The sequence below is a fragment of the Pogonomyrmex barbatus genome, unplaced genomic scaffold (genome assembly GCF_055798465.1).
Source record: "Pogonomyrmex barbatus isolate J1 unplaced genomic scaffold, ASM5579846v1 scaffold3, whole genome shotgun sequence".
Classification (NCBI taxonomy): domain Eukaryota; kingdom Metazoa; phylum Arthropoda; class Insecta; order Hymenoptera; family Formicidae; genus Pogonomyrmex; species Pogonomyrmex barbatus.
The window spans coordinates 6,373,485-6,399,746 of NW_028297127.1; the positions used below are offsets into that span (position 1 = coordinate 6,373,485).

Below are 26,262 nucleotides of genomic sequence, written 5' to 3' on the forward strand. Positions count from 1 at the left end.
CCTTAGGGTTTAATCGACATATATATTTTTCTGCTTTTCTGAATTATCTTGCTGCGTGCGAATTTTTCGGACGAGTGGATTCAGATGAGCGAATCACCCGTCGTCCTTGCGTGATTTTCCCTCCCGAGCTTTACGAGGTCTCCTGTGGAAAGCGTCGTCGATTTATCACCGTCATCTCGGGCGTCTCCTTCGTCGAAAACGATGTCATCGTTAGTGTCATCGACGTCGCGACCGTGTCGATATTCACGTGCGAACAGTTGCAGCTGTTCGCTGTGCCGAGAGACATACAAATCGTTTCCCCGTTTTCCTTATCCTCGCTGCTATACAGCAAACAGTCAATCCATCTCGGCAACGTTTGTCTCTTACCCACGTTCACGATTCGCGAATACATTGTGAAAATATCTTCGGGTGTTCCTTTCATCGAGTGGAACGCCGCTTTGGCGACTTAACGGATAAAAGGGCGCATAGATCTCTCCTCTGAGCCGAGAATCTAATATTAAAGAGTAAATGTAAGCCACAGGAGTCGTCCGAAAGAATCACTCCTAGAAGAATATAAACCGAATCTATATTTACTCCGAACGTTTCGGATATGTTGCGGATCTCAATATCGAAAGTTGAATACCAAGGAACTAAATTATATTACATAAATTAGACGATGGGGGGGGGGGTTCTCAATGATAAAATTGATTATGATTGTTATCGTAAATTATTCTTAAAGAGAAGAAAATTTAAATAAGCTATGTCATGCGATATCAACGATTTTCAACTATCGAGTAGCTTCGTTATTATTCGTGGCTTCGTTATTATCTTGCGGGGAATTATCAAGCGAAGTCTTTTGAGAGAATACTGGCAAGATTCCCATTAACTTGCGCTTTTTAAGATTCCGTTTGAAAGTTGTCCAAAGTGGCACATTTTATATTCCATTTCTTTTCAATCATTCTATGATAACAAAAGGAGGCATAAATAATTCGTCGTAACAAATTTATTCTTCATTTTATCATCGAAGTTGAATGTTTCATTAAAGTTTTGCAAGTGTCGCGACATTCAGCGTGATTCAATACCGTAAAGAGAGTTTGTCTTCGACTCTGAATTTTCTTCTTTCGACAACGACGAAGTACCGTCCGCAAAAGTGTAAATATTTGATGCGCTCTCTCTCTCTCTCTCTCTCTCTCTCTCTCTCTCTCTCTCTCTCTCACTCTCTCACTCTCTTCCTCTCTCTCTATCTCTTCTCTCCTCTTTCATTTTTCTCCCTTTTAGCTTCGAGTTTTTCCGTTCCTGTCATTTTCTTTTTTACGATCTTGGTCACTCCTCTGGTTCGATGTCACTCCCAAAGGAATTGGAGTTCTCAGTCAGTACTCGATCGTGCACTTACAGCGAGTGACAGAATCTTTCTAAAACTAAATGTCCCACTGAGAGGTCCCTACATTTCGCTCCGACATCTTAGGTCAAGTGTCGATTTCCGATAGTTGCGAGGTAGACTACGGAACATCTATATAACTCCCTCGATTGGTTTCGCTGCTACATCAACTCATTAATTAATAAGTGAATGTTGATGTGCAGGAAAATCGAAAGTAATGTTAAAACATATCTATTAATATTATTTAGCAAAAATATATTTTTTATCAATTATTTTTTCGTTGAATTATTTAAATTTACCGACATACTTTTACTTTTAATGAAGTCGATCATAACTTAAAATTATACGAATACGATGTATTTAGATGGTCAACATTACAAAACGAAAAACATGACAAACAATTTGAAAGACAATTAGCTAACATAATTATAAAAGTTTTATAAAAGATAATTTAAATCTCGAAATTAGTTTAGTTGTCCAATGACGAATCGTAAAAAGTTCGATATTGATTCCTACCGGTATTTGAAAAAAGGAAATTGAACGAGGGTGAAGTGGAGCAGTGGGAGAAAAGGGGGATGAAGTTCACGGATGTCGCGAGAGTGACGTCCGTCCAAGACGTCCTTGGGCCCCCTGTCGGCTGTCAAGGCGAGCGGAAAGCGAACGTAATTGTCATTGAAGTGAGAGTCGACCATCCGAGGCGCACGAACGAATGCGCGATGATTCATTTATGAGCGACGCATGAATAAACGATCGTATGCGAGGTGAGCTATTCATTTGGCGAATGCGGCAGAGTCGCGGTGGAGGAAAAAAAAAAGAAGAGATAAATGCGTCGTCGCGTTTCTCTCGGCGTTGCCGAGAGTCAGAGAGCTGCCAGTTTCGTCGGCGGATAGAAGGAAAATCCGGCGGCGTCGAGTACACAGGGTAGAGTACACTTCGGCGCTTAAACCCCTTAAATACGATATGAGGCGTGTACGGAGTTGCGGCACAGAACTCGAACTATATACGCTCTTTACCGCGTGAGATGTAACGGAGATAATAATTCAATGCTCGGCACAATGCGGGGAGATTCTGCGCCGCGCGAATTAGGGAAGCTCTGGTTGTGCGAGAGTTGCCGTGGCAAATCGGTTCTCCGCGAATGCAAATGCCCCGATGCATATTACAACGCGCGTGAAATAACGTAATGCGCGAGTATCGCTCAATCCCCCATCTTTCCCCGTTTCGGCACGTGTATATCGGGATATACTGTGGACGCGAGAGAGAGAGAGAGAAAGAGAGAGAGGGGGGGAGAGAGAGAGGGAGAGAGAGAGAGAGAGGAGAGAGAGGAAAGAGAGAGAGAGAAAGATACACGAGAGCTTGCAGATATACAGATGTTACGTGGTGGCGCGTGCTGGCGAAGAAATACGGAGATCGGATTCTCGGGAATTCCCGGCATCCCTCCCCATGTCGAGCCTTTATTCTCTTATGTCGAATCTCTGGCTATGCGTGTCGCACGAGTGTACTCCGACGAGAGGCACCCAGGGTGCCTCTCGAAAACTCGGCGGGCACGCTCGGTCGGAATTGATTCTGTGAATAAGCCTTTGAATAAGTATAGGCAAGAGCTTTTCCGTCATATAGAAATAGTTTTCTATATATATATATATATATATATATCTCCTCGTCCATTTTCTTCATATCTGCCCGTCGGATCGATCGGCGTTTGCATTCAGGCCATTTATTCTCCCACACGATTCCTAAGAGATATTGCTCGCGATAAGTGCTAAACGATTAATAATTATATCGTCCTCGATCATTTCTTGAGAGCTTGTCTCTCACGCTGATCTAAGTATATTAAATTCCGAATATTTCCTGTAATTTTTCAGCGCTTGATTTACTCCGCCGATCTCTTTCCTTCCAAATTCCTCCCTTCGTTTTCGGTCGGAGAGAGCGTTTCAGTTACTCGTTAATTTCTTTGTGACAGATATGGAATGGGCGCGGAATTAATCTTGATGGCTTAAAAAGTAAAGCTAATATTTGATCGTAACTGTGTCTTATTGACTAAAAATAGACGGCAACGATAAAAGCATCGAAACCGTTTTAAGTGATATGAATTTCTGAAAGGTATGTAGACAAATAGGGTCATCAAAAATAATAAGAAGATAATTTTAGGAAAAGGAGATTAGAGAAGGAGGGGCAGGAGATCTCCGATGTACGGAATTTGATACGTGGAAGTATAGAGAGTAACGAATATTTAAATCAGTAAGCGAGTAATGCCATGTAAGAACATGGGTGCGTGGCATGGGAGTCGACGGCCATAGGCAAAACGATAAAAGCGAACGACTCCATGCGTGAGTTGAAGGAAGTGAGCCTCTTATCAGGACTGCGTGGTGTCCTCGTCGTTCTCGATCCATAGCATTCGCGACGGCACTTGATATCCTTCCGCGGGTGCGATATGCAAACGTAACCCACATTCGGCAGTACGTAAATATTTATCGTCCCGGATCCTACATAGCTCGCAAACTTAATGAACTGCCGTGCTAATCTAGTCTCGGTATAATGAGAACCCCCAGTCCCGTTCCCCAGTCATTGTTCTGTCGCGAAAGTTGTTGGTTCGACGAATTAACGTCGTAACTTGGATGGGAAAACGGCGTGATTAAACGGTGTAACGAGAAACGGATGTATATATCGTCGTAACTGAGCTTACGTTAACTACTTTGTAAACGATTTTATCAAAATCGAATAAATTTAAATTGATTTTAAATCGATTTTTTTATTCATTCGATTTTTTTTTTTTTTTTTAAATAACATATTGGACTTTGTTTGCGACAGAGTTAGTATTAAAAATTGAGATTTTGCTTTCATATCTTTGCTGCCAGTTAAAAAGAAACCGGTAGCTTCGAGAAACCGGTATTGAATAGGCCGCCTGATAATTCCGCGATACTACGTGCGATAAATAGTGGCATAAAATGATGACAAGTACCTTTGGTGGAATAACATTTAATTCGGTAGCGACATTTTACGACGATACAGCTACGGGGGCGAGCGAATAGCATCGATGACAGTCCGCGGCGATCTTAATCGTTTGCTTTACGAGCTCGTAAAATATGGCATTAAGTTCTATTACCGGCGCTAAACAGCGCCGAGAAGTCACCGTTGGCTCGCCGGTCATGCCGGAATTCTCGTCGGTTACGTAATTGAGCAGTTTGACAAAGTTAGCGCGAGACTATTCCCTGTGAAGTTCAGGTCAAGCTTGAAATTGCATTGCGCGTTCACGGATGCATAAGTGAAGAATAAGGACGGAGGTAAGAAGACCGAGGAGCATGGAAATATGGAATAATAAAGAAGAAATTTACAAGAAGCCAGGACGTAGTTTTGACTTCCTTTCTTATAAACGAAATATAAATATGATTGTTTACGCGATGCTTTATATGTGCATGCAAAATATGTTTTTCTCGAGTTTTAATTTCGTTTATAAATTATTTTTGGTATTTTCTATTCTCAGCTAATTGCCCATTTAATATTAAAATGCTATTTAGTTGATTGTTCAAAGCGTTAAATAAAAACGTCTAGGTAGATATTATTTACTTAATTCGCACAGAAAAATATCATTTTTGTATATTAACGTAGTTAAAATTATATTCGCTACGTTTCACAAAATATTTAAATCCTCGTTTCGAAATTAATAATTAATAAGCGCGAATCGTCTCTCTCTCTCTCTCTATCTGTCAGATTAATCAACGGCAATTGAAATGAGAATTTTGTAACTTTCTTATTATCGAGAAGAGAAGGAAATCGGCACTCAATTCCGAGAGGTGTTAACGTTGAGGCGCACGAAGACGATACGAAAGCGGAAAATCAACTCTCGAGCACCGACTTGGCATGCTGCCAATCTTGCCGTGGAACGTCGAGTTGAGGAACGAAGATACTACCGTGGATGGTCCTCTTAATTAACTTGTTTCGCCGCGCACTCGAATGCGCGCGGAGGACTCGCTCGCATGTGTGTCGCGTATCTGTGTTTGTTTTGTGTTTGTGACGAGGGTTCAACAAATCTGTGCGCATTAGTTCTCTTACGTATCGCATTAAGTCTCGGTGTCTGTCGTTTGATTCCCATTTCCTCGCCTCAAATCGACCGCGCACTGAATAAAGCGCTTCTTGTCAACTTGGAGAACGCATTTCGGAGGAGGAGGACGCCCATTCGTTTCTACTAATTCGGCTACGTGCTTCGAATCGTTTGTTTCAAAATTAGTATTCGAGTTTCAGGTTTGTAATACACATTTAAAAATTTTCGAACAATTTTGTTGAATAATCTTGCCTAAATCAGATTAAAAAATTCTTGAGCAACTTTGTTATATAATAATGTCCTAAACGATTACATATCGCGTGTATTTTTTTTAGAAAGACAAGGAAATAAGGAAGTTTAATTAATAAATATTTCATAGAAGAAAGATGTATTTGTTGTTTCGAATCAAGTTCGTAATTTTGTCCAAGTCACATTTAAAAATTTTTGAACAATTTTGTTGAATAATCTTATAAACGATTACGTATCGTATATTTTTTTAGAAAGAGAGAGAAACAAAGAAGAATTTTAATTGTTAAATATTTCACAGAAGAGAGACGTATCGTCTCCTCCTCATCTATTTAATTCGAAATATCTATCTACTCGCTTATCTATTGGTTTTTCAATAGGAGAAATCAATACAACCGATATCAGTCATTTCAATAAAATTGAAGTCACGATACGCTGCAACTATATGCGTATATATGTGACCCGTGTATTCTAAAATGAATGGAAGATTTTGCGCAATTTTTATTGCGCTGTGACAATTTTTGGAAATATTTTTTTCAATATTGCACCATGTTGTTTGTATGTTGCATTTATATATATATCTGTTTTTTTATACAAATATAAAAAAAGCCTCCCTGAAAAAAATTATACGCAAGATTTAGCAGATAAGATCGATGTAACGTTATCAAAACTTATATTGTACTCGAGACATACTTTCTTTTTTTCTTCAGTTATTATACACTACAGATAAATAATATTTCCGAGGAATTTTATAATCTAATCTAATCTAATTTCTGATTGCGATTGGTTTGTTTTTCCAGATCGTTATGTCGTTCGGGAGTCATGGCTTTCGGTTTTGTGAGAAAAGAACAAATTTCGTAGCTTGAACTGAGCGTCGTGCTGCTTGAATTCGCGCGAGAAATTACCGTTCTGGGAAATTTCGTTCGGGGAGAAAAGAAGAAAGGAAGAAAGCTTTTGAAGAAGAGACGTCCGAAGGAAACCCGAAGAAATAAAAGGTGGAGATAAACGTAAGTCTTTTTATGTTTAGCGTTATTATTAACTGTTTTATAGACGCTACGATTGTGTCTCTATCTGAAAGCGGTATGAAATAATTGAAAGAGCACATCATAATAGAGCGAGTGTGATACCACGATATTTTCCACGATGACAAAACTCCCCTTGTTTGCCTTTAGTTTCGAGTAATAATTTAATACCGGCAATTTCTGCGCGATCTTATTTTCCCCAAGACAATTTTGTCGCGAGAGAAAAGGAAAATTTGGCCACGGAGTGCTTGTTTGTATACGGAAGAAGCAATTTCCGGTGGATAAATACGAAGTATATTAATTCGCGGGACGTCTCATCCGCATTGCGGATTATTTAAATCTCAAAAATTTTTATCGCTCGTTATCCAATTGGTTCGCGGGATGAGCGCGCTCTCGCTTGAAGTGCCTTCTAAGAGATTTCCCGGTTATATCCCGCAGAGTCCACGTTCGTTCTACTAGCGTTCTAATGGACTACCCCTACAGGATTGCACCCGCGGGATTTATACGGGGTGGCACGCCGGTATATACCGGTATTTACCAGTTCCCTTAGCTTCTCGTGGAAGTGTCGCTGAGCCAAATGGAGAGCTCTTCGGCGATCTAAAAATAGTTCCCGCCTGGCGAAAAGTATCTCGTATATTCTCCATGACGGAAAAGGATTGATGTCAGGCTTGACAGTTACCGATCAGAAAAATGCGAGAAATGTGACGAAGTCAAAGAGACTAATTAATGTTCCTAGACATAAATGTATTAAAAAATACTGCAAATTTTGCAGTGAAGAAAAGTGAGAAAAGTTTGTTTTCTAAAGACTTTTTAGATTTGTAATTCTAACAATATGGAATAATTTTTTTTTATTATAATTAATTTAAAAAAAAATTGAATTATTGGAATTATATTATAATTATAATTTACGCAAAATTGAAATAAAGAGGAAATATTTAAATTACTATATTTGAAATATTTAAATTATTATATTTTTATATTTTTTAAAGTTCTAGCTAGATGCGATGTGAATAATTGTCAAGAATTACCATTGTAAAGGACTAATTACATTGTCATTAAAAATATCGAAGTGACTCCAAAAATAAACGTTTATATCTTAATCGGTGTTTCTTATCTTCAAGAATTCCACGACTTAGTACAGCTTACTTAGATCGTAAAACGCTTGTATTATTACTTTACGATAAACTTAGTAAATATTCGTCATCTTCTTCGTACTTCGTCGTAATTTTCTAAAATTATTTTAAAAATAAGACAATAAAATTATTGTTAGTCAGGAAAAATTAAGAAAAATTATTTTATTTTTGGCTTATTATTAATATTAATTTATTTCTAATTGAGCATGATCTTTCTAGTTTCTCATCGATGTCAGCGTTTGTTTTTAGATACAGCATGAGTATCGCGTATGTATATTAAAATAATTGTTGCGTTTGTCATTAATTATCGCCGGAATATATTCAGCAGTTTGTTTATGACGAATGAAAATTGACGCGTAATGTAAATTGATTGCGCCGACACAACAAGTTCGCGACGTGTGTAGATAATACGTTACATAAATTATTGGAGATTAATGTTTCTTGTGGGGCGAGATGGTGTGATTGCGATTTCTTTTTTTTTTTTTTATTTTTTATCACGACAACTCATAGTCTGCACAAATCGATATCTGCTTCTTTAAGGTGTCACTATATTTTGCATTCTGCATAGTCGATGAGTAATGCATTTCAAATCGCTCAAGCGTATTGTAATATTTACAAGATATTGCTGGGATTTACCGGCCCGGAGGAAGTATTCGTTGTCTCGAATTTGTGATTGAGATAAAATTCTACGGGTTTATAAGATACTCAGGCTATGAATACGGTTAGGTATTATTCGCACCTTTTCAAAAATACGATATCTTCAAATATATCGATACTACATTCGAAAGAGCATTGCTATTGTCTCCCTGCTTAACAATAGATCGCACGAATATGTCGAAAGGAACCAAATAAAATTAAAATTGTATTACGCGTTGAATGGTATCTCGGTGAAAATGTTAGAAATATTTTTCTCGCCAGAGAAAGTTTGTAGAAAATTTTAGTTACGCAAGTTTCTAGCATTTAAATTCTGTTGGAAAGTTTTTATTCTAATTACATTTCTTTTTATCTTTTATACTTGAAATTGTCGAAGAGTTTGAAAAGTTGAAACTGCGATAGCAACAAATGATGCTCGTGATAAATAAAGACCGCAAAGGTCTTTTCCAATATTAGGAAAAAATAGTTTTCTGATACCTAGTGCGTTTGAAATTTTCTGCTTTCAATTATGATTGTCTGTCGAAACAAAGCGAGATCGTCCTAGTTTGGCAGCTCGCGATGTAAAAGTGACCTGCAGAGCTTTTTCCCCGTTAATTGATACCTAGCTACTGTCAAGTAATGAATTCAATCCTCATTAATGTGTTCGAAAGGCGGACTCTGGGGATATCCTTTACTGACAATCTGCCGATTCATTACTGGCATCCTTTTGTTATATTCGTGGCAATGCCCTACTTCGACTACGTTATCTTCTATTCTTCATTATAGAGTTCTCTGTCAGAAATTCAACCAACTTCTACAATTTATTTCCGTATTATCAGACAATATGCGGAAAAATAATATTCCTTTAATGTTAGAGAAGAGAAAATCATTATCTTATAGTGGTTTTTTAACTTAAATTTCATCTTGATCTTTTTTTTTTGGTTTTGCCACTTATAATTATATATAACTAATTTTAATAAAATATTTAAATTAAAAATTTATTAAATCTATTTTATTAGTAATTTGAGAAAGAGAAAGAGAGAAACAACATTAATTTAAATCCTATAGTATTAAATATTAAATTTAGCGCTAAATTAATTTTCTTTAAAAAAGATCGAGTGAGAAAAGTGGCATCTCGTATTTTTTTAATATTTAAACACCTTGACCATCAAGTTTAACATCAAATTTTTGCAGAACAAAGTTTATTGAATATATTAGTAGCAGAATATTAATTGTTCTTATAAAGTAGCAAAAAATCCGCTTGAATATTTTTAATGTTAAAAAAGTTAGATTTTTGTTGAAGAGAAAAAGTGTTATTAAATTCATAAAATAATTTATCTTTGATTAAAACGTAACGGAAATTTCCCACATTTCTCCCATTAGATCAGAACTTTTCCTTTATATGCGGCAATCGAACTATGAAGAAGTAGAGTTTGTGTCTTTCCGAACATTCTCTTGACGAACTTTGTCTATTTTGAACTTTCCTCTTTGCTCGCATAGTTGTCTCGTACATATGCATATATATATATATATATATATATATATATATATAGTGCATACATGCATTCAGTACGAACGTAAAACGATGCAAGTCGTCTTTTCGAGAGTTCGCGCTACGAGATACAGTTTCTCCTTTCCGTGGTTTCATCCTTTTCCATGATTTCATTTTAAGTTATAATATATAAAATTTCGTATACATATATTACATATCGGTCGCGATTGTCGTAACGCATCCGTTTTATTCGATTATTGCAGCTAAATTGAACAATCGCAATCTCCTGAAAACTTATGAGATTCTATACTCCGCTTGCTTACTGTTACGTTGTAAAATTGATTTCTGGAATCGGATAAGAAGCAGCCAGTGAAATCGATCGTTCGCAAGAGTTTCATATCGCGGAAGTGGGAGGGAATAATTTTAACGATTTTTATATTTGACGCGAAGCTCATTAAAGCCTTCTTGGTAATAGCCAATTTCGCTATGTTCTCTTTAATTATTTTACCAGCTACGAGTTGGAGTAAATTATATTTAGCTGAAAGATTCATAAATATGCCACGAGCACCGTACAATAGTTTAATAACGTATTCAGCAGATTAATTAGAGCCGAAAATTTTCATATGAAAATGTCGAAGTCATAAACAGTTTTCGAATTATAAGCGATCAAAGGTAGAGTTGACGCGCATGGGCTCGTTAAATTAATATTTAACTCTGCTTATGTGCGCATCGATCCGTCATCTGTTATTAATTTTCGCAGCTCGGATGATTAATTATTCCGCTGAAAAGAGTTGTCAAATCTAAATTTGAACAATGAAGTTTACCTCTGTCTCGTGGAAGAAGTAAACTAGTTCGATATGTTGCGCTTAAAGATGCGCGCGTCTGGAACGAAATGCTTCTGACAAATCGAGCATGAAAAAATATTCGTCATTTGTACTTTTTTTTTATTACAAAGTACGTTAAATGAAATATTTCCGTGGAGCGGACTAATGCTCGCGGTGCTCGGCGGCATGTTTACATTACTTTATTGTTATTCGCACGCTGTGACTTGGAGCGGATGCGAGTATTGCGTAGGCCTTGCGCATAATGGAAGAAGAGGAATAGGAATTAGGAACAGGAATAAATATTAAATTTTAAAAATAAAAATTAGAAAATTAGAAAGATTCAATGTAACATATAATGAACATAAATAAATATAAGATGTAGCCATATCTATCTCTAGCTTTTTCCAAAATTATAATTATTGATATACCTATAATTTTGACAAAAAAAAAAAAGAAATTAAATATAGCTCAGATATAATTCTATCAGATATTTACTTATGTTCATTTTGCGTTAGTCCATTTGTAATTTTTCTCCCAAACTTCAATATTCCCGTTCATAATTTTTAATTCTGTTCCTCTATTGTGCGTGAGACCTTATCCTTCGAAGTGTACGACAAGTACTGAAAGACATTAAGCGGCGATTCTTGGCCACGGTTATTGCAATGAACCATTATCAGCACGCGATTGATAAGCTTTCGCGCTCGACATATCAAGATCATATCGAAATGACGGCCGGCTATCGAGGCTGATATTTCGCGCGGCCTATCCACTTAAGATAGAAACCGAGGGGCGGGAATCATAGAATGTTATTTCATTGTGACAGACGTCTCCGATTACTCCGGTAACATTGCTTGGGCTCGCTCGACGTGCCTTCGAATTGTTCGCCGCAATATAATCTGCTCCTCGGTTTTCCGACGGAGAACGCGGAAGAGTGAACGAACTGTCGAATTAAAGTAAAAAAATAACTGAAGTGATATGCGAACCATTTAGTATTCTCGCGCATTTTGCGTATTGTTGCGTAATGTTGCGTATTTCCTGGAATTGCACATTGCACATTTAACATCGGGAATACCGTACGAAGTGTCGCGCGATCGTAATTAACCGCGTTTTCACGAGTGGGTGTTGTGCAAAGTGAGCGAGTGAGCACATCGGAGCACCATCGGACACACACACACACACACACACACACACACACACACACACACACACACACACACACACACACACACACACACACACACACACACACACACACACACACACACGGATCATATATGCAGGTAAATGTTCCTCAAAGAATACATAATTTTATATTTTTGTCAAAATTTATAAAAAAAGGAATATTGTAATATTGTAACAAGCAGTAAGTTCGCGTATACGGCACTCAGCGTTATCGCAAATCGTTTTCTCAGAATTGAAGATGCTTGACCTATAATACTTATAAAATATTCCGACAACCGAGATTCCAAATCTGTTCAATCGTCGCGCAACACGATCTCACTTCAATCAGTATTTCGTAATCTTGAAATTCGTTGGAAGCAAACGAATGCTAGGCGCTACTGGTATCGCTCCGTATAGATTATGGCCGCGATTCGCTTTAATCAATCTGTTGTCTAAATTCTTTTTTTTTTCTTTTTTGAAAATTTATTTAATTTAGAAGCCGCTCGCGCGACAATTGTTTCACGCGTACGGCAATGAGGTAGCGTGTTTATGCTAAACGCGATGTTAAGCAATCGTCAAGGCAATTCGTGCTGTGTGTTGATGCGTACATGCAAATGAGAAACGCATATTACGTCGTTTTCATAGGCAAATAAGGCGTGCGATTAAGGCGCTGTGGAAATGTATCACGAGGTTCGCCTATTCCGATATTGCGAATGTTAAGCCAATTGTCGGAACGCTATCCCTGAGCGACGCTATATAATTTTGCCATAATTATGCTCGCGCGCGTTAAACATTCGCGACGCACGCGACGCAGTCTTCCAATCGCGCGAATTTCACGCTTCAGCATGAAAAGATTTTAACCGAATTGGAATTTCAGTCAAGATCACTTCGATCGAAAGCTTTTTGAAATAGATTTGATTAATTTAGCGAAACGTAGAGTTTTAAAATACAAACAAACATACACCGTGTCCGGTGACAATTGATGGATTTAATTAAAGGATTTTGTTTACGTTTCATAGAATTCATTTTATGTAATGAGATATTAATCATAAAATTAAAGAAATTCCAATATATTCGAGTATTAAATTGGATCGTTTTATTATTTGTTTTTGTACTCATTGAGTTTATTGCGTAATTACGCAAGCTATAATTCAAGGAACTTTTTTACACAAAGGTCGTACTGATTTTCCTCGCGTTTCCTCTTTCACAAACTCAATTACCACCTCTGCTAATAATCCCGGTCTGCAGGTGGAAGTATAAAGCGTTGTTTCTTCATTCTATCACCGACAATATCGTCTTATTTAATGAAAATGACTTTCCTTCTCCGCTTCATAAACTTCATATTAAATATCTTCATATTAAATACCTAGATATTACTAGAATATTTAAAGGAATATGCTTAGGGACAAATGTACCTAGTTCTTCTAAATCGTTCATAGAAAAGAAAAGGAGCAAAAGGAACAATGTCACTAATTAGCATGTAAGCATTTAAAATTAGAGGCTGAAGCAACTCTGAGATCATAATTTATGCCATTTTCTTTTCTCCGACCGGTCGCGCGGTCCAGAACGATTTCGTATTTTTGTTTGGAACCTGATTGCCGTAAAGCCGACTCTTAATGGCCGTGATTTGTTCGAAAGTATCGGAGAAACTTAAGTTAAGTTCAGCATTTCCAAGTTACGTGTCGCATTGGAGATTAATAACATTCGCGATTTATGTTCTCGGAATTGCGGTCCCGGTTGCTGACGATTTTTTTTTTATTTTCTCGAAACAGGACAGTGACAGCGTCGGCTTACGGTTCATCACGCAGTTCGATGTTGGTTGGTTCGCGTTTTTTAGCGGCATTCGTCGTCGTCGTCGTCGTCGTCGTCGTCGGCGGCCAATGAGTAATGCTCGACACTGCGAGCTTTCCTAGGTAAGGATCTAAGGAGGATTTGTAAGCGCAGCCGCGACGAGACCACCGGCGATGATCCTTTTGCTCGAAGTCCGATCGCGCACGCGTTTATCTAATTGCCGCGATTATCGTCCGTACAAGGAATTCATTAAGCCGACGCTGCCGACCACGATATTCTGCCTGTGTGTGGCGGACGTTTTATGAATTCACTCCATCAAGTTCAGATTATTTCTACGATAGAGTAGAACCGAGGAAGGGCCCAATGAAGGCCCTGTGGTCTCGAAGTCTGGAAGTCTCGTTTACCTTATCCGCTTTTATATCGGCAAACAATTTTATCGAAATAGCACCAATAGCGTTGCTAATGCGTGCTAATTAACAAAAATTTTTATACATGTTAATTTTCTTCTATCTCAAGGGAGAGCTACTAACTTCGAATACTTCGGTTTATTCAAAGGATCTTTAACTTGAAAAATCTACTCGAGAGTTTTGTTTTTCTTCTCTGTAAGAGAAGCCGCGTGCGGCGAGAAACACAGACAAATTGGAGTCACGAACGGCGGCGTCGCCGGTGTAAAGGGCGAGAGTTTTAAAGAGGCGTCAAGCCGTATGCAGACAGTAGCCTGCTTGATATTCCATCGGGCGCAGGCGGCATCGGCCTCTTCGCGCGACTGCAAATCGCGACATTAACGCCCGATCGCTCATTGTTCGTCGACGATGGCGCGGCCTAATATGATCGATTTGTCACCTGGTCCGATCGCGAAGCGATCGCGAGCCAAATGCGAGAGTCGAGCGGAACGACGTCACGGGATTTGTAGAAACGCCGACGCAATCGATTTTGCACCTTCCCCGTAGATTTACCCGATCGCTCCGCTGTCGTGCTCGGAATATGATATTCCGAGAGATTCGCAAATACGACACACACGACGATTAATCGAGAAATTAGAGGGCCGCGTTGAACAGCGAATAATATGCATTAATAATGAAAAATTATTTCTCATTAATGCGCATGCATTATTTATGAGAACAAAATCGTTTTATGCGAGCGCGAAATTTTTGGTAGCTTTATAACGATTATAACGATTATAAATTTACGTTAACTATTTTAAAACATTGAAACTAGACATTTGTGAATGTTCGCATTACTTTTTTTATTGTATTAATTTTTTTGATGTATTTAAAAATAATAACATTTATACATTTTATTATTTTATTTATTATGTATATATTTACTGTTATATTTTTATTATTAAAGAAATTAATAATTTTAATATTTTACCGAAAATTTTATATGCAGTTGCGTTTGTTAGTTGAACACGAGTTAAACGTAATGAAAACTCAAAAAGGGAGAAACAAATACAATTCTCGAACGAACGGTGACGGAATGAGGATATTAGATGGCTCTTTCAACCCCGTGGGAGATATTCTCGTGTTGGCCTGGAAAATGGCTCGGACAGTCCGAAACGAGGTATTAGAAGCTCGTAAAGCCTCCCTTGGGTCTCACAATTGCACACCGTAAACGCAGACCATCGAGCGATGCGATCCTACGAGATCTTCTACTCACGAGATTCCCCGTTCTTTCTTCAAGTTGTTGGCATTTCGCTCACGTCCTCGCGGAGGGATGATTATCATACTGGATGCGCCGAGAGCATCGCAAAACTCGTCGGCGCGAGAGTTTCCCGAGCTGAGGGTTTATTAGCGGATTTAACGCGCCAATTTGAGTATACAGAGTGTCAACCAGGAGAAATTTTTTAGACTTTGGAAATCCATTTGAGTTACTTTAAGCAAATAGGATCGTTACAGCCCTCGATAGTTATGATTTACAGTTGACGATTTTAGTCGCATTTAACTACGCGACCGAAATAATGAAAGATAAGGCAAGCGGATATCTTTAGCAAATAATCAATGAACGTGGAGGGGATCTAACGGATCTCGGTAAACAACAAATGAAAAGTCAGTATTAATTAATTATATTAATTTTGGACAACTTTTTTTCCCCATTCGTTCGTTCGTTCGTGCGTTATTTATTTTCGAGATGTAACGTAATCACCTGTTGTCCCTCTCAAAGACGACTCCGCCGTGTTTTCGAACTGGATATAATTTAGATCTCGAGTGTGACCTATCTCCTAAGATTGTTTGCTCCAACTTGATCTCTTGCAAATTGCGCGACTTATGAATGCTCGAAGCACGGCAATCTGCCAAGTGGCTTTAATTATGAGATTTGTGGGAATTTGCGAGTACCAACGTTGTGAATTTCTTACCTGGCGTGGAATAGACAGATCGCAGCGTTTCGCTTAATCCCCCAAGTAATTAGAGGCCTCACCCGATGCTCTGCCCGGGGAATCTGGAGATGGTAACAGTTTGTCCGTAGATTTACTAACGTGTTTTAGTGCTTTCACCGCGCTCTCTCCCCGAAGTTTCATCGAGAAATCTCGAGACTTCGTCTGATCCATTTGTCAGGCGTGTTCCTCTCGCTAAAGACATTCGCGAACGTTGATTATTAAACTTCGTTGATTATTAAACCGTACGTTTGTTGCCGTGATAATTTGTCTCGCGTAATCTAGCGATGTGTCTTACGAACTGCACCTCCCTCCCTCCCCCCTCCCCATTTCTTCTCGTCTATATACATGTTAATTCCGTCATTCATTTATCCCATTCTGCGATTAAAAGGAAAACACAGACATTTCCCTTATCTCTTCTCCATTCGCGCTCGCGGACATTTTTCTCTATTACTGTTATTACGCTAACCGTTTTTTTTTTTTTTTTTTTTTTTTTTTTTACGTTACGTGAATCATGACGGTGAGTAAGCAACAATCACACACGCGACAGCCGTGGAGAAGCTGTAAACGATGTAATAGGTGTAAAACACGTCGGGGCAAATGAAATTGTACACGTCGGGAGTTGCTCGCGAGCTGGATTGATCGCGTGACATACGGTAACTCTCGGTAACTCGTAACTATCACGCGCGTCGCTATTCCGGGTGTCCTGCGCGAGCGAGCGAGCGAGCGAGCGATTGATTGCGAAAGTCGAAGTTTAATTATTGACCTTCTGAGCTCTGGACCGGCGGGATATGCATGCCACGTCCGCAGCGCGGTGTAAATGAATTATTGTTTTCCATTGCGCGTCTGTATGGCGCGCTAACGATTTAATAGAGTGATTGTTTCCTCGGTGAACTTGGCTCGTGAACTCACACACACACACACACACACACACACACACACACACACACACACACACACCGACCGCGAATCAACAGCGGATATTAGTTCCTCCTGCGAATTAGTTTTCTCAGTTCCTCCTCGAAATATCGGGAGGAAGCCACCCTTCTTACGTCACGCAAGTGTGAGTAAGAAGATTTTTTTTTTTTATTTTCCGGGAATTAAAAGACTTAGAAGTCCCTGGGGTGGCCGCGCGACGCTATAAATTTAATTCACCTCCCGTACCTGGTTTCCCATCATCTTCGTTCCATTAATCGATCGAGTTTCGAAGAGGAAAATCTCCTTCGCGGGAGCTAAAGTGAATAATGCTCCGGAGGGAAAAACCGGAAGCGCATGGTGGGAGCATCCATTCGACGCGTCGTTAATTCGCAACCGTTTGTACATGGCGGAGAGCCCGAGAGCACGTTGAATCGTTACTCGGGGAATCGTCGCGGGACGATGCAATTCCCTCGTGATTTCGCTCGCGCGTTCGGTGTCGTTAATACCGAACTAATCTAACTTCGCGCCGTTAGGGCGATAAACAATGTGTTATCCCGGAGCTGCGCTATCGTAGGCGATGCAGCCAGCCAGCCGACGCCGGCCGCGAGCTCGATCGTATAACGCCAAGGCGTAGGTCGCCGAATTTATTGGTCACTCGAGGTAATTGGCACGTATCGTTCGCTGGAGGAAAGCAAAGCTCTCGAGCTCCCCGATTTAAACACGAGCAGACACCACGCAACGGATCGGCAACGGTCTCTCGCGAGTAAATATCTGTCATTCCGGTTTATCCACGGAAGTAATTAGAAATTAGAAACCCGGGAGCGAGCGTGCAACTACCCTCGGCGACGGTAAACCAGTAATTCAGCGTTTCCTGGAGCACTAGAAGTGGAATACATTCGGTGTGTATTTGGTAGATTCTGGTAAATTTCCTAACTCCATCGCGGTAATCGCGTAATGGTTGCGGTAATATCATCTCCAACGCCTTTGAAGTCTATTACGCCTAAGTGGCACATTTAGTAGTAGTTATCATTATATTATTCCAGGAATTAGAATTCGTCGTCAATCGTGCGGAAAGTAATCATTAGCACGAGAAAATTAATTCTAATTCCCCCCCCCCCCATTTTCTCTCTTCTCCGGATCCGAAATATTTTCGCGATGGAATTTTCAGTTCAGAAAAGGGATCGTCGTTTTCTTTACATTTCAAGTATCTCGAGCACGGGTATGCGTTTGATAAATCGTCGAAATACCGTTTCCGCCTCATTGAGAGTCGTTTAATTTAGTTTTAGATTTCTGACACATTTAATCAGCTTAATTACCAAGCACATCCGACTCCGACTTCTCTTCTGGCGCTTTCCCGTCAAAAAGTAGAGACCAGTTTTTTGCTTCAACTCGCTCAGGGCTTGCAAAACTTTTTAATGGTTAATTACGACAGCATTCCGGTTGAATAAGAGCAATGAGGAACGAAGCAATGCCTTAGTTTTGTTTTGCGGTAATAGTCGATGCATCCCAAGACTGCGGCAACCTGATTGCATAAAGAGTAATCTCTACTTGGCTAAACGGAGAATCCCACTGAGAGGTCTGTTCTTGGTTCTAACTTACAACATTATTCAATATGGAAATGACGCGTCGGGAGGTCGCGTGCAAATCTTTCCTAAATACTATTTTAAATACTATTTTATTTTAGTTGCGAATGATTTGTAGTTTCCAAAAAAAGATCTTAAAGCGATAATAATTTTAAATTGCGCGAAATAAATTATATTGACAGACGATAAATTATTAACAATTATTTTTTTCTTACCAGGGAAACGAATTTATTTTTAAAATATGCTATTATCGAAAAAAATTCAAACTTTTTCTTGTCATCATAATTAAAAAATTAAATGTAAATTAAATTTAATCGCAACTTTCTGTTCTTACGCAATTTTCTGTTTATATAATATTTTTTATTGTAAGCTTTTAATTATACATGTTCAGTTTGCTTTAACTTGAAAGAAAGTTTGGATGTTAATGGATTCTCATAAAACATCGGTCACGTGACCGATTATTTTTATTGACGTATATAATTTAATTTTAATAGAATTTTTTGTAAAATATTTTTATGGAATCAATAAGTAGCGTTCAAACTACTACGCATTGCTAAAATATCCGCCGTGTATAATTTGTCTTCCATTTTTTTTCTGTCGTTTTACTGTTGTATTAATTTTATGACATAAAAAATAGAAGAAATTGGTTATACAGTATTTGGGATCATTCGGTCATGTAGCGTTTAAATATCGTTTGAGCGGTAAAACATGACGTATTTATCTATCCATAATTGTGCGTGTTAATGCATTCACATGGCGTTTGATATTTGCACGAAACATCAAATGAACCATCGATTTCACCGTATCGGACACATATATTACAAATTGCTTTGACGCATTTTGGGTATCAAAGAATCAAAATGATCATTGCTCATATCGTATGATTTTCATATCGCGCATGCGGTTCTATAAATATTGATTTTTTTTTTACCACGATTTCTGTTTTGTTTTATCACACATCGCACAGGTATACTTTGCAAAAAGCACAAAAGCAGATCGCGTATAATACACAGATAATGTGAAAATTTAATAATACATCAGAGATTTAATTGTTCCGCCGACGCGAATATTATTATTTTTTTTTTGCAGGGACTGCGAAAATTGTATGAGACGCTTTATCATATGTAAATAACTTTGAATGATGTTAAAAATTTCCAGATAGAATTAAAATTTTTTTTTAAATAGAAAATTTACGTGTAAAAAAATTTGCGTGTAAAAAATTATATTATTATTTGTAATATATTGTTTTAAATTATAACATGTTTTCTTAATTTATAATATAGCGATCTATATTAGATTACATAATATGCTATATACATAACAACGCATTTAGGGAGGGAAGATGTAAATTGGGTATCGCGTCTGAAGATTAATATTGACTCTTCGATACGCATCAGTGTTACTTCGAACGTAACGTACGAGGTTTGCGATGTGTTCGTGTTGCCATTTGAGGTACACCAGAGGCATGGCTTGAAATTGACCGTGGGGTTTATGCGCGTAATGAAATTCTGATGGGACTCTACGCGACGCAGCCAATCGACATTTTGCGGTCTGCTCGACCGCTCGGCCGGAAATTCGCTCTCCGCCATCTTCGAGCTGGACGTGTCCAAGAGCCATGTCCCGCACACGTTCAGAGGCAGTTTTATTAACCCTTTCTCGCGTAACTGCAGATTGAGCACATCGAAATGGAGAGAAATGTCAAGCTGTCGATGGAGAATTGGAAGACTAATTTAAGAGATTGTCGATGTCCATCTGTTATATTAACTTGTAAATTTATATGTTTATAAAAGAGTTGATATCTTTTAAAATTTGTTGTCGTTGTTAATTTGTTGTACAATTTATCAATAGGAAATTGACTTTGTGAGAATGATAGAAAAAGTTTGAAGTTAAGAATGTATTTTTCATTCAATATTTTTCTGTCTTCAATTTTATGTGATTTAGGGAGAGAAGGGTTATTTATTATCCAAATGCATTATGGATATCGCGCGGAAAAGTTTTAGAAATTGTACCGCGACTTGAACTTTTAATTATTCATGAATTTATCTTCCGCAAAAGATTGATCATCATGGTAATCTATGTAATCTCGTTCCAAAGGGATCGGCGTAAGTCGACTAAGCACCGTAATTACCCACCATAAATCATACATTAAATATCAACAATATTTTTTTTCCGGTTAATATACTTTGTATTTGCGTAATTATAAATATAATCTCTGAATTAACATGATTCGCTGATTATGCCGTCTTATCATTCATCGTGAGCGCAGACCGATGCTTAATCAATATCGATTAGGTGATTCATCAAACGAGGGAAAATCAGGATTTTGATGGATGCGCATGTTGCGATATTGTACTAAGGAAATTTCCTTTCAAGTTATACCAAAGTCGATCCCGATTTTGATGTGTGCATAAATGTTTTTTTTCGTCAGTAGACTTGAGATGTCTGACCACGGCTAGACGTTTCCACTTGAAATTTATCAGCCGACAAAATTACATTTTTCATTGTTTTGTGAGAAAAGAAATTAAATTGTGTCACACGGTTTTCCTAATTATTATTTTATTATTTTATTTATTTTATTATTTATTTTATTAAATTGTGTATTATTATTATTATTATTATTATTATTATTATTATTATTATTATTATATTATTCAATTACTGAATTTATAATAAATTATTATTATTTTAATAATTATCAATTCTATATAAGGTATATACAATTATTTAGAATATACAATTATTATACATATATTTAGAATATACAATTATTATACTATACATTTTTATTTTTAAACGAATTATTATAGATATTTTCCAATGATTTTTTATTGCAGCATTTTATAAATGGTGCAAAAACAAATTAAATTTGTGATATTTTAAAGACATTAAATTTTTTGCCTATAAGAAAACCGTCAATTTGTGAAAAAATTTATATATACTTATATAAAAATCAAATCGGATTAATTTACTTTCGCTTAGATTTTCTTTTTAATAAAGCGCATATGTTTCAGTTCTTGTAATATATAATACAAGTAGTGATATTTATTGACACGAAATGTTGCAATATTTCGTGAAAGCAAGCAACGACAAGCGAGATGGCACGTTTTGATATGAAATCTCCAAGCTTATGAAAAAAAATTCGCTTTTCAATAGAATTAAAGAGTTATTTCGGAGTTGATGGCAAACATTTATTTTATCACTTTCGACACATCGATTTGAAGCAGCCCTTTAATTCAGTTTAAAAGTGCACTTAGAGTAGGGACACTTGAATTTGTTCAGAACTGAGTGTGAGCTGAAAATAATGCACCGTACACAAGAGTGACTGATGACAGCCTTTGTTGCGCGACACGAATTTGACATTGCGCCATATACGGAATGCTATGTAGAGGACCGTCAGAAAATGTCTGCAGTCGATATTCGCGTCGCATCGTGAAGTACCCATCAGCAACGCGCCGCTGTGTATCGACTGTTCGACGCTGAAGTGTATGACAGTCGATAAACCGACGAGCCGCTTCCTCGCCTCCAATTGTTCGCGTTGGAGGCCACGAAATTAGTTTCGCCGGAACTGCGGAACGTCCGCGGGGATGCATAGCGCGAGGTCGATTTCTCTCCCTTTTACTCCCCTGCCCCTCCTCAAAGCCAATTTTATTTGCCGAAAATATTTTATTGTCCGCTTTCATTAGCTCGCTCGCTCGCTCGCTCGCAGTCGTCCGCTTTCAAAACTGAAATCCAACACGCAAACTGTTGCCCTTTGTATGCCCATAATCAAATCGAATGCGGGTGGCGCCCGTGCCTCGGACATGCCGAGCTTCGCGTTCGCCCACGCGCGAAATCCGGCTTCTCTCTGTCGAATCCCGAGGCTGTTTTCGGTCCTCATGCGATTTTTTTTCGCCAACGCGACCTCGAACGATGCCCGGGTCAGGCGTGGAATAACGTGAAAATTTCAATCCACGTGGACGATAAGTTTCTTCTCTGGAATTTTTGCCGAAATCCGAGGCACGTGTCACGGGATCATTAGAGTGCGTATTTTTCCGTATGTATTATCATGCGAATTCGCCGTTCGCGGTGTCGGATGTACTGCTAAATTTAACGACGTTTTCCTCCGCTTAGCTTTCGGTTTTGGGGCTTTCACGTGCATCATTACGCCTACATAATTTAACGCTCCATTTGATTGTGCTTCGCGGATAAGCGTGACTTAACAGAGTTCGCATTTGCGTTTGAAATTATTTTTACACGTGACATTATTTATTTAGTTACGTAATATATTTATGCGCTAATGCGTTTATCAAGTTTTCATACACAATTATATTTTTTTGTTAAAATTAATTTATTAATTTTTCGTGTGATCAAAGAGAAACACAAAATACTTAAATTCCTCTTTTGGATTTGGTGTTACGAAAAAAATGTATACTTTATAAACGCTTTTTCATAGTGTTTTGAAATATTTACTCTAAATAATAAATTGTTAACGCGAAATTACCACAACCAAGCTGACGGTGCATTAACTCTTTGCAAGTTGTTATCGTACTCGGAGCAAAAACGTCACACAAAGTATTGATTTTTATGGAAGCTTAAATAGTCATAACCTGTCGTAAATGTCATAAATAACAGACAATTAATTGATTGAGATGTTGAATAGGAACCTGTTTCTCTCAATCGGCCATTTTGTTATACATTCTAACATTTAGTTGAATGAATATTGATACATTCTATCGTTTTCATTTCTTGATTTTTTTTAATTGTTTATACAGAAATATGACAGATAATTCATTTGAAATGTCATTTCTATCATGTTTTGAGCTTTTTTAAGAATCGTATTCGATTCTTCAAAAATACGTAATACGTAATACGATTCTTAAAAAAAACTTGACAGAAATGACATTTCAAACATTATTATTCTTTGAAATATGTAAGTATATACAAACAATTGACAAATATGTCGCTAACATGTCCGTATAACATTTATCACGCGGATGCTTGAAGCTTGGTAGAATAGTAATTTGTATTGATAATAGAGTTTAAATTCACGCGAAGCTCGCATGCTGATGCAGCTTTGTGATACACATCGATAATTTACTCGTTCTGTATTCTCTTGAAAAATAAGTAGATAGGAGCATCAGCATTTACTAGCGACGATACGGACTGATGACGGGAATAATTGACAGGCAAAATCTCATTAGAGAATCATGTCGTTCGCACTAATTAATTACACCGCCAACACCAACCTCCAATCTCGTTTCTTGACAATTTCGCTAATTAAGTCTGTGCTCTGCGTTCGGAAGTTGCCATTCAATGCACTTCAATCTTGCACCCGCCGGTAAAATCACATATGTACGTATGTGGACTTTCGAAATGAAACGCGCGAATACATGTGTGATCCTTGTAACAAACAGGTGCGTATGACAAAGGTTTTGGAAATTAATTCTGGTATTACAAAAGCATGGATGACGCGCTTTTGAGTCCTATAACTATTGTTGATATTAACTCTACGCGGTTATAAGCTGTACTAATTCCAGGGTATTCAAATGATTCGAATATTCCACATTTTGATTACAAAGATTTAATATTGTGCTAAATAATAAGTGAATAATCATAATAAGTGAATAATCAAAAAAATAAAAGTGTCAAATTATATATATGTATGTATGTGTGTGTGTGTGTGTGTGTGTGTGTGTATATATGTATATATGTAAATGAAATTTATTTATAATTCTACACACACACACACACACACACACACACACACACACACACACACACACACACACACACACACACACACACACACACACACACACGCATATATTTATATTTTTTATACGGATATAAAATACATCTTGTTGTTAAAATTGTTATATATTTATAATATGACGTGCGCGTATATTTCCAAAAGAATTACAATATTCTTGTAGAATTTTTTTTCAATAATAAGAAAAAATTTAGGACATTTTATAATATTCATAGTTCATCAATCGTTATTTCAAGAGATCCATGAAACATTTTCTGGCGTACATTTCTAAGGCACTATACTCTGCGATCGCATTTCCGTTTGTCGGCGATCAATGATCGCATCATAGGCGTTACTTAATTACGCGCCTTGCGTGTAGTTGGACGCTTAGTTCGGCGGCAGCGAATGGCCGATCGGCAATATAAATATCCATTCATGAGAGTGGTCAACCGACCTCGCGAATGCAACGCTCGTTTATCAGCTCGTAATCTCTCTTGCGGTGCATTCGCATTCGATCGAGCGAGCCAGTTACGTAACTTACAGCACGCCTGAATGGACATACTCTTGGAGCTCCGGAAAACGATTCTTATGTTAAATCGCAGGAACGACATTTGAGACGACGGAAAGACGAGAGAGGAGCAGAAAGCAAGATTAAATTAAGATTATTTATTTCACAATCCGTAATCGGGCAAATTTATTGGGCGAATATTATATATAATTGTGGTGCATTACATGTAACACGATAATTAACCAGAAGATATAAATTGTTTAAATTTTATGAGACTATTGAGATTGATAGGAATAAAATTGGAAATGGAAATTGAAAAGCTATCGAAAAGTTTTATGTTACAGAAAAAATGGTATATCGTATACTCTTCTATATGTATTTTTAATTATTGTAACAGGAAATTACAATGTTATTGTCATTTTTGTGTTTATATTTATACAATAATATAAACACAATGTTAATGTAATCATGTGCAATTAATCTCAACTGGATTAAAATTTATCATTAATGCGTCATGTGTATTAATACATGAAAACATACTGATCAATGATCTCAGCATAAACATAATCGTTTGATGTAAATTAACGGGAAGTGAGTTCTGTAGGTTAAATACGGCTACTAATAAATATCCCTGATAGGCAACGATACGCTGTTTATTAATATATATATATATATATATATATATATATATATATATATATATATATATAAGCTTCGTTAGAGAATTATTTGCAAATTTAAAATTGATTAATAATAAACATCAATGAGCTAAAAATCTATATCGGAAAAGTATTACACTTTTACATGTTCTTTTAACGATAAATGTACGTTGAAGAAGTTAGTGCGATAACATCGAGGACTCGAGTCGTATAAGCGAAACATTTCAGTAAGTTGCAGAAATTAACAAAAGCCTTCTCTCGAATGTACAATATTTCTCCGATAACGCTCGTTGTAACTGGAAGGAAACACCGTGCTCTTACCATCCAACACTGATAGCGCACGATCGTGGGATGCTGCCGAGAGCATTGACGTATCCGATAGCAGAACAGCGCGCGGAAGATCCAGTAGCATGAACTAGGATCGAATTCTTGCTGTCAACATGAAGTAAACAAAGAGCTTAGAATAAGTACCATGTGACGGGTATTCTGATAGACAGCGTGCGATAATGACGGAAGTCATCGGTTAAACTAATTACGATTGTGATGTTTTGTTAACACTCCTATCCGCTGTCATATTTATCTCACGGATGATCGTTACGCAGATGAATTATTATCGCTTCGAAAATATCGCAAAATGAATATCGCGTGAACAACGCGCTCTCCTTCTCCCCCATTGCTTTTCCTCCACACAAGTGCGCGAAGGGCGCCTTATTCTATCGGCGGTTGCATCGGGGCCTCGTCTCTCGATTTCCTCCGTGGCTTTTCCGGGGGGGGGCTTAACGAAGTTCGTTCTCCAT

At 37.7% G+C, this 26,262-nt stretch overlaps 1 protein-coding gene across 4 annotated transcripts in view; it reads left to right on the plus strand.

The window, feature by feature from the left end:
• The window catches only part of Pde9 (phosphodiesterase 9), a 127,681-nt gene that overhangs the window by 29,636 nt on the left and 71,783 nt on the right, over positions 1-26,262 (plus strand). For 2 of the 4 annotated variants that reach the window (XM_089079759.1, XM_011642036.3), the window contains exon 2: positions 6,440-6,646. The exons of 1 other annotated variant lie outside the window; for it this stretch is intronic. The gene's annotated coding sequence lies outside the window, so the exon portion shown is untranslated. Of the gene's footprint in view, positions 1-6,439; positions 6,647-13,798; positions 13,818-26,262 lie in introns of those variants that run through there. One more of the 4 variants, XM_089079758.1, reaches the window with a different exon arrangement.